The 12,656-nt window shown below is 37.5% G+C and overlaps 1 long non-coding RNA gene across 1 annotated transcript in view; it reads right to left on the bottom strand.

Moving 5' to 3' along the window:
- The window catches only part of LOC115348102, a 262,022-nt gene that overhangs the window by 203,719 nt on the left and 45,647 nt on the right, over positions 1–12,656 (bottom strand). The window contains exon 3 of the long non-coding RNA XR_005933549.1: positions 8,074–8,211. This is a non-coding gene — a long non-coding RNA (uncharacterized LOC115348102). The remainder of the gene's footprint in view (positions 1–8,073; positions 8,212–12,656) is intronic.

Consider the following 12,656-nt stretch of genomic DNA (forward strand, 5'->3'; position numbering starts at 1 on the left):
AATTACAAAAGGTACAAATATTGGCACAGATTTCAAAAGATGCCCTTCATCTGTGCACTAACATATTTGTATGGCAGATTCTGCCAAGGTAGAGAAGGAAAACAGGAGAAAACCCATGTTATCAAAAGAACAGAGAAGACATCCCCAGAACTCTAAAGCACCTTGCTAGAACCTAGAGAGACAGCTGCACAGGGGAGACACAAAAAGAGATAATGTCACATCCGCACAAACAGTCCCAAAGCAAGAGACCTTTTATCACCAGCTTCTGCAAAAAATATAATGAGATAAAGCTGAAATGCCCCTCTGCCTAAGAAAAAAAAATCAGACTGTCTGGATTTTTCAAATAATCTGACTTGCAAATTGCCTAGAAAAAATTCAAACTGGAGATTCAGTTCTTAAATTAAATCCCACAAAACTGGTGTCTGGGATTGGGCTGTTTTTCTCATTTGCTTTCAGTTCTACCGCCACAATGAAGTAGAGGAGATAAAACAACAAAGCCAAGAACAAGAATTGTTTTCTGCAGCAATTCTACTGAGGATTTTCTTTTCTTTCCTACTCCCTCCTGAAATAACATAATGTGTATGACATAAGTAGAATTCCTGGAGAGGCATTTTGTCTGAATAAATTTAGCTGTTTTAAGAAGGGTTACATCAAAATCAGTTAAAAGCAGCAGACTTTACCAAGACAAAGCATGACCCTGCCACCTCCATGAACAAAGGCCGTACCCCAAAAATACACGTTCACAGTTAGAAAGTAAAGATGTTATCTCTTAGAAAATTAGATATTATTTTTTCTGTTTGTTGTAAAGGGCAGGACAGTACAAGTAAGCAAATAGCCTGACTGAATGAATTTTGTTCCAAACAATATTGGTAGATCATTCCCTCTCTGTGGCCTGCATGCGAGCAGTTTATTATTTGGAAGTATTTGAGGTTTAAACTTCAGACTTTTCTGGCTATCACTGAACCCATGAATTGCATGACCCAATTCTGGGTTTTGATTTGCTAGGCAGTATCTCTGCAGCAGGTTCAGGGTTTTTTTGCATGAACGCTCATACTTATAAATTAAAAACCTGTTTTCAAGACTCTGTTCTAACATTTACTCAACTACTTCTGTTTCCATGGACATCCCTGGTTATCGATGTGCCTGAACCAGAATATTTACAAAGAGCTAATACAGAAATGAGTTAGTGCAGTCAAAAGCATAATCATGGTCTAATTCAGGAGAATATTCATTGAAAAAATGCTCAGCAGGATTGACCATGTCATATAAGGCCCTGATCCTGCATGATTAAAGGTAATGCAATCTTTGTCATTGACTTTCAATGAGGATCGGAATGAGCCCCAAGGTAGCAGCTATCAGAAAGGGCAGCTGCTTAAAATTTTTATTGTTCTTTTACTTGAGAGCTATCAGAATAAAACATACTTTACAGACATAGGCATGCAGGGATGCAAACATGCCCACACATAAAGCTTTAATTTTTCTCAGGCTTTTGTAGCTACAAACATCTACAGATTCAACAGTTCATTTGGGAAGCACTACCAGAATTTTACATTAGTGACTAGTCAGCCTCAAGGACAGTGGTTTCGGTGCTGGCAACCTCCAAGGTTGGCAATTTCACAGACTCAGTTTAAGTCCTTGATATTTCCTTCGCTGTGTATCCACTCAGGATCCCTGCAAGCTGTTTGACTATCCTTTTAGTTCAGCACACCTGTGGACTTTACTTGCCTTTTCTTAATAGCAAGAAACCTGAACATAAGAGATCTGCACCAAACAAGTCTTTCAGCTGATTCCTTTTTGTCAGCAACTACTTTAACCCAGGCCACACATTGAGGTTTAGACCTGAGCTTTCAAGTGTGCAATTGCAAAAGGGAGTAATCGGAAAGCTGAAAGGTTTTGGCTGCTCCAGGAAACTCCTGCTTACAATGCAGAGGTTAACAGCTGGGTTCCTGCTTCAGCAGTACCAGGGGAAAGGTGAATCGTTTTCAGCTTGTTTGCAGGAGAAGGCAGCAACACAGTGTGAAGATTTACTAAGGGAAACTTTTGTTAATGGCCAATACACACAGTATTTGTGGAAGTATGTAGATGAGGAAAGAAGTGGAGGGGCAAGTGATTAGGTTTGAGGAAAAGTCTCACTCACCTTCGTAAGGTGTTTAGAACATGTTTAACCATCTTGTTCATAGCCCATCCCTAGCTATCTCCCAATGATCAAATTAACAGCTTCGCTTTCTGCTCCTATCCCATCAGTCAATGCTTACAACTTTTCCTTTTTTGTTGTTGTTTTTAAGCTCAGGCCTCCCAGTTAATTTCTTTTGCCCTCAAATAGTGTAAACAAGTAATAAACAAGGATAGAGGTATTTTTCTAAATGCTGGTTCATAAAATATTTCCTATAGTAAGCCCCAATTCTCATCCAGAAACAGGGAGATGGTGAAATCAAAAGTTCATAACTTATTGGCAGATATTATATGACTTGAACATCATATGAAGTACTGGACTGTATTCAATAGTAAGCATTTTTGTCCCTTTTCAATATCCTCTATAGTAATATATTGCTATGTTAATAACATAGTGTATTAGTAATACAGTATATTTAAATATGGTCTTTAATGTAAAACTACTTTTGTTTTGATGCCTCTTGTATTCCAGTATATTAACAGAACATTTCTTCTAAATTACTTGCCAGGAAACAAAACAAATCAGCCAGTTTTGTTACAAAAAGAGTTATTATACTAAAATTATGGGCACTATAATTTTAAAGCATCAACTCAGTTTTCCTTCCAAAAGTTCCAAAATTTTTGGTAGGTAAATGGTCTCAATGCTCCTTTCCCCCCCTTTTTTAATTTTTTATATTAAATAGTTTTGTTTTAAATGAAATAATATATTTTAATATGAAAACTTACCACACATACAGTTCCACTAATTAAAAAATCCTGACCTATTCCATTCTTTCCCAGTTTTGTTTAGATTTCAAGTGCTGGGTATTTGCAGTTTTCCTGATCACTTCAGTTTTCTGTTCCTTCCCTTTCCCCTCCCTTTCCTTCTTTCTTCCATGAGGTATCTGTTTGTGATATTTATAACATCCCATTCATTAAAACACATCCACAGAACTCTGCTGCCTTTGCCCTCCTCTCAAACTTATTCTTTTGGGATGGAAAGCAGCCCATGTCTTTTCACAATCTCAAACCCTAAGCATACAATTTAATACACATGGAGGAAATCTAGAAGGATGCTGACAGCTGGTGGAACTATGCCCCACATCCAGAAAACGCATCCATCATCGCTAGTCAAGGGAAGCCAGGGCCACTAAGATTGCTACTTGTGTCCTGCTTATGCAGGATGACTATGAACACAAACAGCCTAGAAATTAATGCACTACTTTGCTGATAGAGTTTGACCAGAGATATACCATACTAATACTGAAATGTTACAAAACAAACTCCCAGAGCAGGAGCAGAAGTCACATAAGAGTAATCCAAATATTCTGTCAAATTTCAAAAGTCATGAGCACTGCTGGTCGTCTCCTTTTGAATGAAAGCTATTGCCTCCAAACAGGTTTGCAGTTATCCCTGTACCAAAGCTGCACATATATGCTGCACATAAATGCCAAGTGGATTTGCAAGCAATGCAGCTTCAGTAGAAGGCAGATATTGCTTAACAAGAACTCAGGATGTTTATTTAAAGAGTGAAAAACTCATTCATTTTCACTTTTCTGTGAAACGTAGAGAAGATTGGAAATAGAGAAATTGGCTCAGGTATAACGTACACATATGGTGTAGAGCAAGGCTCTAGATGGTATCAGCGAAAGGAAGCTGACAAAGAAATAATGCTTATTAAAGAAGACATAGTAGCAAGAGATTATCTAAATTGTAACAATAGAGAGAAATTGCAGGGAAGTCAGAGATACAGGAGGGAGGGAAAAGCAACTAACTTGGATACAAATAGATTATACAAAGTGTTATTTGCTCTGTGTAGATGTTCATGAATCAATTAACTATGCATGTATTTGACCACTATCTTTCATGTTTCACTGATGATGCACAAGTTTCCTTATACTGTGCGTACCGGTACCCTGTCTACCACCAACACGAGAAATTGCATTGCAATGCCAGTGCCAGCAGAGAAGTTTTGTAGCAGAGATATATTTATGCCAAGTTTTGTTCTAAACTGCAATCTTTCTTTGAATAATGACATCAATAAAAAGAATTTTTGTAGTAAGTGAACTAAGGATATATAATAAGGATATAAAATCAGGTATATTTATTTCCAGCTTGAATATTTTTCTCTTCTGTCTGGAATTTTGTAACCGAAAGCCTAGTTTAGAATATCTAACTACATTTTCACATTTGCTGTCAATGAAATCGCACATAGGAGTTTTGTTTTTCAGGATGTTGATTTTTTAAAATGAGATGTTCAATGAAAGTATGTTAAATGACTAGAGACAGTGATCTTTAAAATTTTTTACAGCAATTGAGACTTTAGTCATAAACAGAGATTTGATCGGGGGAAAAAAAGAGTATCCCTCTGTGGATTTTATTTCTCAAGGGAAAACAGATTCTTCTTAATGAAACTATTGGAAGAGTCCCAAGTGTAAGCGCAAGGAATAAACAAAATAAAAAGAAGCTGTTTTCAGAGCAAAGTCAAAATCAAGAAAGTACTTCTTAGAGATTTCTCTTCACCAAATTGTTATAAGATCCTCCCTAGGACCTGGTAGCTAATGTTCAAAACAGAAACTGAATTTCTTGGCCTCTAGAGACTTCTAACAGCTCACCAGCTGCTGCCACCGCCCCACCCCTGTGCCTTTAGGGAAGAGTTTATAAGTTACCTTCTTATCAGCCTACCCCCTGGAAGAGCACATATGTTACCAGCCCTAGGACTGCCCCTTCTTAGGAGTCCTTCAGGATTGTGGCTCCATACCTTAACAGGGTTAACAACCTAATCCTCTGGAAAGAAGCATCTTGCAGCTACAATCCACCTTGCCGGAATTTCTTCCCAGCAGTCTCATTTTCTTTTTCATATATTTAGTTCCATTTGCTGCAGCAAAGACTGCACTGAAGCCTCACTCTCTTTCACAGAAGAATTTCAAAGTTTTTATCCTAAACTGCCATGAAACTGAATTTTGGCATTATTAAAATGTTCTGCTCCTCTACAAAACACTTCTGTGAGGTTGGCTTTACTGTGCTACCACATGCTCTAAGCATTAGATGCCTCACAGCAAATAAGCTACTGAATTCTGGTTAGGCCACAGGGTTAAATTGAACTGAAATGCATAGAATGAGGCATTGCAACCATCATGACCATCAGGATAAAATGTGAAATTCTTGTCACACTTCTTAAAACCTTCCTATCAAGAATTCAGCAGTGACACATCAACTCTGGATCTTAAGATTCCACCAGTGACTTATGGAGTGATGTAACTTGAGGAACAATTTTTAAAGTGATTTCCTTACAATTTATTCCCCTAAATGCCACAGAAGGGGCATGCACTTACATGTAAGTCCATCTGCCGTCTCAACTGCTCTCCTGGTTTGCCAGGAACTAGCACCAGGCAGCAGCTGACCGATGATCCTGCTACCCAATTGTACACAAGAAAACGCAACTGAAGCCATTGCATTCAGTTACTGGATGCTACTCAGGCTGATTTAGGCTTTAGAACAGCAAAAGCTGCTTTAACAATGAGAACAGATTGGCAGAGTGACCTTTGAAGCCTACATAGAACTGTGCTTTACCTATTAGGATTGTGCATACCTCATTAATTCTTGGATTTAACTGATAAACTTACCCTTACATTTTGTACTTTCCTGATGAGTGCAGAGAAAAGGCTTTAATAAGTTTTGAAACATTGGTGGCTGCTTAAGGGGGTATATTATCTCCTCTAAGAATTTACATCAATCATTTTCTAAAAAGGATCTAGAAATATTGTGACAGTTGTCACCATCCACTACTGTACTGACAGGGTGAATCTAGAACAGTAGAGGCAGATGTCACACCACAAAATCTTGCAGAAATTTGTAACTCTTGAATAACTGATAGAGCATATGAAACAAATCGTGTTAAAACTGTTTCAGAGACTGATTTGTAACCTCAAAGTTAATGGATATATATATTCATTGATTTCAGTGAGTTGTACTTTGGGGCCTTAGTTACGGAAAAGTAGAATGTCAGCAGTAAATACTAAACCAGTGAACTCATTCTTCCAGTTGGACTTTTACTGGAAAGTAACCAGGTAAGTTTGAATGCTTTATAATTGAGAAGAGTATTCAAAGATGTTCTATATTTGCGATAAGCATTTATTAGAGTCATCCTTTAAAGTCATTACTATTTCTATCAATTTCCAACTTTCTTATAAGCATTTCTAGTCTACCAGTCTTCCAGGTTCTACCTGAACTGAATCAGAATGCAGAACGGACCAAAACCAAGCTGCTGTGATATCTACAAATACGATACGTACATTTTGTGCTTCTTTTCTTAAATTGCAGTCTTTTACCATTTAATTGTGTCACAGTGTCTTCTTGAAAGTTAGTCAAGAACTTCCCTTGTGCAGTCTTTGCCCCAAAATTCATATGGTTTCATGATGTCCCCACAAAGAAAGGCTTACAGACAACAGTTGAAGAAATAAGTGCATTTTGCAAAATATCTGCTAACCACAAATCAGCTAAGAGCTCCTCAGTACTGGGGAATCTTTTGACCGACACATGTGGGAGAAACAACTCTACAGCTAGTCTACACAAACATGACTTTGGGTAAAGCTGTGAAGCAGATTTGAGTATAATGAGACCAAAATGGTGCAGATTTAACTAAAACAGGTAAACCATACAGACATATACATACACATACAGAGACAGTATGTGGATACTGGAGCAGATACAGATTCCCATCTTTTCAAACCAATGACAAGAACTCTGGAGAAGGGTAAGACAGACTGCTCAGAACAAGAACTACTTTGGAAATGACATAATTTGTATACTACATGCTGATTCACCAAAATCTTAAGGTAAAAGCAGTCCATCAAAATTTTTTATACTACGTTCTTGTTATCATTCTAATCTTGTCCCATGTGCAATACTATTTCCAAGTGTTACAGTATATAAAGAAAAAAAAGATGTCAAGTTGTCTAAAATTTTTTTGTGGTAATTCTCAAGCAGTGATAAAAACAAATCTAAAAAAAAAAACCACAAAAAACTTTGCAACATAATCAGCTGAAGATTTAACCTAATTTTTTTTCAAAACCACTGTGGAAAACACCAGCACAATAATCAAGACATGAAGCTCGATGGTTAAAAAAAAAAACAAAACCAAAACAAAAAACCCCGAAACAAACCAGGGAGGTCAGGAATCATTACTGAACTCATTAGCTGTGTACCTTTTCATTTAGATGCAAGTCTTTAAGAAATGTGCAGAAGCACATTGGCTGGGCTGTATTAATTTAAAATTCTTTCATTTTTGAAAGATAGATAGGTATCTTTCATGATTATTATATCCACTGTGCAAAATAAGCTCAAGTTGGCTTTACTTAATAGTGAGCCCACATACATCGTTACAGCAATATAGTAATCTCAGCTTATCAATAGCATCCAGTCTGAATCACGTGACCAGAAGAGTGAATTGGAAAAGTAACCTCTCTGCCAGAGCAGTCAAAACACTGCATCCATTGCCAATCCAGTAGAAACTCTTGGTAATTTAACGTGGCAATAACCCTATGAGTTTTAGGATATTTAAAAAGAACACCTTAGAAGAGCTGGTGCAAAAGCTAAGGAGGGAGATACTAAAAACAACTGACCTGAAGACAAAAAAAAAATTCATAATATAAATCAATAAATAATTAAAATTAGAAACAACAGTAGTAAGGAAAAAATATATAGTGTTATATTTCAAACTGCTTTAGAGTAGTTTGAGATTTATTTTACCAGTTCTTATTTCATAATGTATTGTAAAGTTCTTTATGATGAATTTTTAACTGAGAAACGCTTTTTCCATAATTTAGCCCACAGACATTTGAATCACAGACTTCCACTAATACATTTGCATATAAACAGTTCTCTTTTAAAATTCATCTGCTTCAATTACTTCTTTCTCACCTGAAGTCATAAAGCTCCATATGGGATGTATGAACCTTTCTGCTGCCCGGGGCCACGTTATAGGGGGCACAGGAACATATTCTTTTGCTGTCCATGGAATTCAGCTGATGAAGCGGTACAGAACATGGTGCAGAAAAACTGTAAGAGAAAAACAAGAGTTAGCACTAATAACTAAAAAAAAAGGAAGAAAAATTGTCTGAAAAACAGTACATGTGTGCTGTCAGGGAAAGACAGAAATAGGTAACAAGAAGGGGAAAACAGTCAAAGAGTTTTGGGAACAGTAAGCTGCAAGTAAAGCCTATTTTCTCCAATGTCACTGGAGTGTAACTTATAATAGTGTTTCCAATTGCAGACAAAACCACTGGGGTGAAATGAAAACAGGATTCCAAAGTTGAGTGGGCATCTGGTAAAGAAGTCTGGGAGCTAAATCCGTTATCCCCAGCAGTGTGTTACAGGGTTTTATACAGAGGACATCCCATTTCCCAACACTTCTGTTAGCTGCCATAAATACTGTGAAAGAAAGACGAAAATTCACACCATAGCATCTGGCTGCAGACATGCAAACACAACTGCAATGGCATAGCTCAGGCTGTGACACAGAGATGCTTCGTGGCTGTTCTTCCTCTGTGAGGATGTCCTCCTCCAAAGGACTGCAAACCAATCGGTGCTCAAAAGCGATGCTGTGAAATACCAAATACAAAATACTAGGCAACCAGGCTGAAGTGCAATGAGTTTCTCAGCTGTCAAGAGTTCAAACAAAAGCTACACCAGTATTACATGCCCTCCTTGACCTCTGCCTTTAAAAGCAGAGAACAACTGATTCTAAATGTTAATTAACTGACTTATAACAAAAATTTGTTAATTTAGCCAATAGTCAAAGAAAGCAGTATCCAGCAGCAAAATAATTACTATTATTTACATATTTAACACATTGCGTATTTATTTATATATTATAACAAACTACTGCCTTCCCCAATTCTCCTCAGTACAGTGGGATTTTCATATTTTAACTTTTTTTTTAAAAACAATTTTTACTGTGCTTGTTTCATGTCTTCTATTAGATTGGCATAGGACTGTCATAATGCTAATATATTCAGAATTTAGATAATTTACACTGAATTTATCATATAAAGTCACATGGTCAATGGTTTTTTAAATCCATGAATCTTTAAATAATACTATTATTTTGGCCCAAACCACCACACACTCCACAAACAGAAAAAGAAATACAGAATACTTTGCTGCAATTTCTACTGATCCTCTTATATTATTTACTCAAGAGTTTAAAAACCACCATATTTTTAGACCAATTACTATTTTATTATTTTCAGAAGTCTCTATCAGTGTAGAGAACCGTTTGTCAGAACTTTGTCAATAACTCCAAATATTTTTAAACATCCATCTAAATGACTGAACCCAGATTATTAATCATAAATCAAGACAATATGGATTCAACAAGGCTGCTTGTATGAACTACTTTATCCTTACTAATAATTCCATTAAAAGGCTCAGTTCAGCTTCCATTCCAGTCAATGAAATAATGTATGAAGTAACTATGGAAACTTGAGACTAAACCAGAGACTAAATACAGAAGTCAATCACCAGTGTTGTGACAGCATTCAGATCTACACCCACTGCCCTGCAGAACTGAAGCAAAATAGTTTACTTGCAGAGCTGTATTAATGTAACAGAATCTTACAAAATCAATGATGCATGTGCAGAGCTATTCAGAATGCAGACAAATGCTGGAGACTAGAATAGAATACAGAGATAATTACAATGATATTATAAAACCAGAAGTATTCTTCCAAAACTGTAAGAGCAGAAACAGCAGGAGTCTAAGAGGAATACAACAAGCATTGTTAGGGAAATGGAGAGTCCTGTGTGAACAAAAATTAAGACTGGAGCAGTTCACATTAATGATTAATTAATTTAGGATATGCCAGAACCACCCAAAACAATGGAGTATATAGGCATGGCAGATCAAGTACTCTCTCATAATACAAAGAAGAAGATACAGTTAATGAAATCACAAGGCTACATTTAAATACATTTAAAACTCATTAACAGGATATTTTAATACAACATAAAATTAAGCAGGACAATTCATTGCAGGAGAAGAGTAAGAGATTAAAAATGGATTATACGTCTCAGTGATTGCACTCACACTTATAACATGTGTGTGATCTTGAGTTTGGGGAAGCAGTCAGCCGCTGCATAACACAAATGGGGATTTTTCTTCTTCCTCTGAGCTGTTCATTGCTCAGTGAGCAATAAGACCTAGAACTGTCCTGTTGGCAGGGGAAACTCCAAAAAATGGCCAGCATACAAAGTTACTCTGTGTCAAGTGAGCTGTAATAGCTGGCCATGTGTCTGCTCTTAGACACATCAAATCCAAAGCAGTTAGGCTTAGCTTAATTGCTCTTTCAGGAGGAAGGGGAATGACGATAACTAAACAATGACTAAAGGGAACAGTTAAAATTGGTATTTTTTTCAACAGTCAAAATGCATAAATGTAAAAAATTAAACCTGTCTGCCGCATATTAACATGATGGTAACAGTGTGCTCAGAGAGAAGTTATGAAGTACTTAGGCCGCTGGACCAACTTTGTAAAATAGCGAGAACTGCATATGGAAAATTGTCCAGCTGGAACCTAAGTTAGGTCTTAGATGAATGCTGCCACGGATTTGCCAGCTCCAGTCTGTCAGAGAAGGGCTGACTTCTATTCACTGTGAATACATGAACAAATACTGACAAAAAGCCCAACCTGAACTGCATGAGTCCTGCTCCTAGGTGACTGCCCACACCTCACAGGCATTTTTGTCTGCTGTTTCAGCAAATACTTGATACTTAACAAGATCTTCAACAGCTCCAGCAGATTTTAAGAGGGATCTACATGGAATCACTGAAGGTTGGGACTACTTTGTTCAGTTTGCAAAGTTAATTAAAGCTTTACGAGTAGCTGCTTCTAATTGTTCCTTACAGTAAGAAAGTTACAGGACCCTGTCTTGGCCCTCTGTTGCCCCTGGTAACAGTAACAGGCAGTGCTTTTACTACTGCTATTGCTCCTAGGTCTGATCTTTTCTGGTGTTTAAGACAAAGCTGACACGCTATGAGAGGCAGCTAATACCACAGGGCAAATCAATTTTCAGGCACTAAGTCAAGAAACTCCAGAGAGTAGTCCTACAAGCCTTAGCATGTAGGTCTCTGCCCAAGAATAATACCATGTCAGCCTCAGGCAGATAACACACGAGGAAACTTTGGTATCAATCATGAAATAAATATATTTCCCCTGGCAAAACTAGGAGATACCTACGTCAAGACAGATATAAAAACAAAATTATAGCATTCCCCATGGATTTTTGAAGGCAAGAAATGTACAGTGCCACTGCTTGTCAGATTGAGCTCTATACAAAAGTTAGAAGAAGCTGCTTTTTCAAATTGAACGTGTATTTTTCCAAATGCCTCTCAGAGCTCAGCTGAAATATATCCAAAGTCAAGTGGAAGTGTCTGGCTTCAACAAGGCTTGATCTTCCTAATCTGGCAGGTTAAGAAAAGCTAGTATCAGGATACAGGAACCATACTCCAGCTAACCAGACTCACACCTGAAATTCAGACCAAGAGAAAAACAGCCAGATAGACGATTGTTCTCCATGACTCCACTGACACTTGTCAGACAAAGTCTTAGCCAACTAATACTGGCTTGAGCATTCAAGAATAAAAAAAACAAAAATCTCTGCAAGCACTTTTGAGGTTATAGTTGGTTTTTTGTATATATTCTTTTCCCCGCTCAGTACTGTGAACAGAAATGTCAACAACAACAGGAGTATTAAGAAGTTTCTCTTCAAGCTGTGATTGCCATAAGCAATGGGGAACCATCTTCAGTCTACAGTGATTTCTTTTAACTTAAAGAAAACAGAACAAAGGCATGTAGCACAAAATATTTATGTCTTATTAACACCTCAGAAACTCAGAAAACAAAATGGCTGTTGTCCTACAGAGCTCTAAAAACAAGAAAGAGCCCCCCCCCAAACACACTGTCACATTTCATCATCATATATTCCACAGAAAACCTCAGTACTCTTTTATAATTTATATTAAAGGAGATACGCTGTAGTCTTCTGCATTTTCCTAACCTGTAGTAACCTATAAAACTCCTGGGTCTGACGATCCATCTCGCAGCCAGGCAATAATGCCGTTGATGGCACAGGTTATGATATCAACATCAAATCTATAGCTACATGTTTTGATGTTCTGCTACCAGCGCTGTATACATATTTTTTCTCTTGGATACAACCTTTTGGAAACAAATTGGCCTTCTCTCTCTCTCTCTCTCTCTCTCTCTCTCTCTCTCTCTCTCTCTCTCTCTCTCTCTCTCTCTCCCCCCTCCCCCCCTCCCCCCCCACCTGGAACTACTTGCTGTCACTTGCTGTCTTCAACAGGGACTCTGCATCCCTAAATCTTCAGTGGTTAACACTGAAGCACTTGATTTTACCAGAGCTTTTCCCCAGGATCCTGTCACAACACTGGATTACTGCAGCCCAAAACCAGCAAACAGTAAAGCATTATTTATTCCCCCAAAA

Source organism: Aquila chrysaetos, chromosome 11 (genome assembly GCF_900496995.4).
Source record: "Aquila chrysaetos chrysaetos chromosome 11, bAquChr1.4, whole genome shotgun sequence".
Classification (NCBI taxonomy): Eukaryota; Metazoa; Chordata; class Aves; order Accipitriformes; family Accipitridae; genus Aquila; species Aquila chrysaetos.